The 3,993-nt window shown below is 36.1% G+C and overlaps 1 pseudogene; it reads left to right on the top strand.

The window, feature by feature from the left end:
- Positions 1-714: 714 nt before the first annotated feature.
- LOC138839927 (small ribosomal subunit protein eS4, X isoform-like) lies at positions 715-1,489 on the top strand (annotated as a pseudogene).
- The last annotated feature ends 2,504 nt before the right edge of the window (positions 1,490-3,993 follow it).

Genomic DNA, 3,993 nt, shown 5'->3' with positions numbered 1-3,993 from the left:
ACCTATATATAATGGGATATTATGCAGCCATTAGAAAGGACAAACTAATGGCATTTGCAGGGAAATGGTTGGAACTAGAGCAGATTATTTTGAGCCAAGTAAGCCAAGAACAAAGAGACAAATGGCACATGGTCTCCCTGATATGTGGATGCTAAAGCCAAAATACAAGAAGATATGGCAAACAGGACTCAAGAAACAAAGGACAGCCACACATTTTGTCATATCATTGCTAAATGACCCCATGTTCTGGACCATATATATGGTGGATATATGCACACAACAGAGGGAAGCCAGGAGGAGGAACAGAATAAGTGGGAACAGCCTACACTAAGAAAAAGGAGAGAAATGTAAATATCACCTGATGTGGAAAAAATAACTTGTATTGTCAAAGCTCATAGAATTCACAAACTGTATAGACCATGATAATGACAATTTGCCTTGTGAAAGTTAAAATGTGTCTGTGACTCTAAGTATCACTATTCCACAGTACTGTGAAATATGTGAAATTTATATAGTAATCACCTAATCTCAATTAAAGAAGAAAAAGTGAGAAGGGATGGGTTAAGAGAGATGGGTGACAATGTTGTCAGACACTTTGTACTCATATACTGTTGTGTAGAATGGGAACTTCATTGTACAACTACTTAAAGATAATAATTTTTTTTAAAAAAGCAAAAAATCTGTATCTTTGCTCTTTCTGTTCCTAGTGAAGCCATGGCTTGTGGTCCCAAGGAACATCTGAAAGGGTAGCTGCTCCTAAGCATTGGATGTTGGACAAACTGACTGGTGTGTTTGCTCTTTGTCCATCCATTGGTCCCCACAAGCTGAGAGAATGTCTACCTTTCATCATTTTCCTAAGGAGCAGGCTTAAGTATGCCTTGCTAGGAGATGAAGTCAAGAAAATCCACATGCAGTATTTCATTAAGATTGATGGAGAAGTCAGAACTGATATCACCTACCCAGCTGGTTTTATGGATGTCATCAGCATCGACAAGACTGGGGAGAAATTCCATCTATTCTATGGCACCAAGGGTCACTTTGCTGTTTATTGCATTACACCAGAGGAAGCCAAGTACAAATTGTGCCAAGTGAGAAAGATCTTTGTGGGCATAAAAGGGATCCCTCATCTGCTCGAACCATTCTCTACCCAGACCGCCTCATCAAGGTCAATGACACCATTCAGATTAATCTGGAGACCAGCAAGATAACAGATTTCATCAGGTTTGACACGGGAACCCGTGTACATTGACCAGAGGTGCTAACTTGGGAAGAATTGGTGTGATTACCAACAGAGAGAGACACCCAGGTTCTTTATACAGCTCATGCAAAAGATGCCAATGGCAACGGCTTTGCCACCTGACTTTCCAACATCTTTGTTATTGGCAAAGACAAAAGACCTTGGATTACTCTTCTCCAAGAAAAGAAGATCCTCCTCACCATAGCTGAAGAGAGAGACAAGAGGTTGGCAGCCAAACAGAGCTGTGAGTGAATTTCATTCACTGTCTCTATTTTCCACTGGAAATAAATCATCTCTAATAATGTAATCCTGTCTAATTCTTCTTCTTCTTCCTCACTTTGTGCTCTCAAAATTCTTGTCTTCTTTTAGGTCTTAAACATGATTTTTTTCACGTTTTATGTTTGTGCATAAAATCCCTCTAAGTGAAAAGCTCCTTGAGTCCAATTATGTCTTCCCTTCCTACCCAACTCCAACTGAGTGTTCATTTAAATTAAGTAACTTCAGATTTTTTGGTGAATGGGAAAAGAAATAGTAAATCGTATTTTTAAAAATCTGAAGACAGAAATATGTGCAAATATTCATTGTTTATGATCCAATTGAATTAAAATAGATCAATAAGTAGCCAAAATATATTTATGGAAAAACTGAAAGCAAAAGGTTGTGAATAGTTGGAGAATGTAGCACAGTGGTAAAATGTTCACCTGGCATGTGTGAGGCCATAGATTCTCTTTCCAGTACCACAGAAAAGAAAAAAAAAGCTATCTACATTTTGTTATTTCTCTTCCCCTCCCCAAATTGGAAAAATGTATATAACCAAATGCTGAAATAAAGATACAGGCTGACCCATTGTAACAATGAGATGTACAAGACACTATGTTGAAAAACGAACTTTACAACTTGGTGGGGGAGGAGGGATTTGGGAAAGTGGGGAGGGAAGGGATGGTAGGGGAAAAACAAAGGAGGAGGTAATGCTTGATAGGAAATTTATTCATTAGCTTACTCATGTAACTGTAACCCCTCTGTACAATATTTTTACTATAAAAAACAAAAAACAAAGAAAAAGAGGAATTTTTTAAAAAGCTATCTACAAAGCAAAGAAATTAGAAGCACTAGTTGAACAAAAGAAACTACAAGAAAGAAGTTAATATAGATAAAACATGGTTAAAACTGAAATTAAAGACAGAAAAATGCATCAGAATTTTTACAAAGAATGTTTTAAAGTCTTGCAAGTTGTTAGAAAAATAGAAGTAATTATATATAAAAAGGAGGGATGAGAATGATTATAAAAATAAAATAGACAAAGGCACAAAATAATTATAATTTTATAGCATACAAAATTCTATGGGAACAATTTTAGAGATCTAGAGGAATTATATGATTCCTAATAAAATATAACAAAATATATGTCAAAACCTTAAGTAGGCAGATTGCTATTAACATAATTAGTAATATAATTTAACTTCTGACATTAAAAAGATGCCATGACAAGTTGATTTTACAACTTAGTTTTTAAGTTTCTGAAGAATAGATGCTTCCCATGTTTTAGCAAATATTTTAATACTTAGAAAAAATTCTGAAATAAAATGTAGTAAAGCTTTATAACTTCAAAAAGTTTCTAAAGATGATGCAAAAATATAATGTAATTTCTATCATTTTGGGAAATATAATATATAGGATCAACCAGTAAATATGAAGAAAATCATATTATAATCAAGCGTAATTTGTTCTACTAATGCTCTGAATCTATGTCATTTTAGTTCTGTTGCACAGAGAATCATAAATATTTTCCAGTTTTACAACAGTCTTTATCCCAGTTCACCAGAGGAATCATCATTGATGTGGCTACAGGCTTACAAAATTCATTTCTTGAATAAAATAATGTTCAGTTCACTTCTAGATCTACCTGCTGAAGAATGGATGTTGTGTTAGCAGGCATGAAAACAGTAACCTCACTGTACTTTTCAATCAGAGCTCTTGGAAGACCAGGTGCATTGTCAATGAACAGTAATATTTTGAAAGGAATCTTCTATTCTATGCAGTAGGTCTCAACAGTTGGCTTAAAATCTTTAGTCATACATGCTGCAAACAGATGTATTGTCATTCAGGCTTTGCTGCTCCATTTATAAAGCACAGAGCAGGTAGTAGAGTTAGTAAAATTCTGAAGGATTCTAGGATTTTCAAAATGTAAATGAGGGAGCAGGGAAGGTGTCTCAGTCCAGACTGCTTGCCTTGCATGCATTAGGCCCTGGGTTCGAATTCCTCAGCACCACATAAACAGAAAAAGCCAGAAGTGTCTCTCAAGGCTAGAGAGCTAGCCTTGAACTGAAGAGCTGAGGGACAGTGCCCAGGCCCAGAGTTCAAGCCTGACGACCCCCCGCCAAAAAAATGTAAATGAGCACTATCTTCACGTTAAAGCTACCATAATTCAAAGGACAAGTTGACCCTCCCATTAGCCGCTAATGGGAGGGTCAACTTGTCCTTTGAAATATTTTTTTTGTCAGTCATGGGGTTTGAACTCAAGGCCTGGGAGCTTTCCCTAAGCTTTTTCGTTAAGGCTAATGTTTTACCATTTTAAGCTATAGCACCACTTCCTGTTTTCTAGTAGTTAATTGGTTCTTATTATGTCATGGGTTCTTATTATGTCCTGTAAGCAGTTATATCATTCGCTTTTTCCACTCTGTTTTAATTTTCTGTACCCTTTGTCTTGTATAGAAGTTTATCTGATTCATGGAAGGGAAAGGGAATCACAGAAACAG

The sequence above is a fragment of the Dipodomys merriami genome, unplaced genomic scaffold, assembly GCF_024711535.1.
Source record: "Dipodomys merriami isolate MVZ:Mamm:240054 unplaced genomic scaffold, mDipMer1.0.p SCAF_3, whole genome shotgun sequence".
Taxonomy (NCBI): Eukaryota; Metazoa; Chordata; class Mammalia; order Rodentia; family Heteromyidae; genus Dipodomys; species Dipodomys merriami.
Note: the sequence above shows the minus strand (reverse complement) of the source record. Positions and strands in the feature narration are given on the sequence as shown.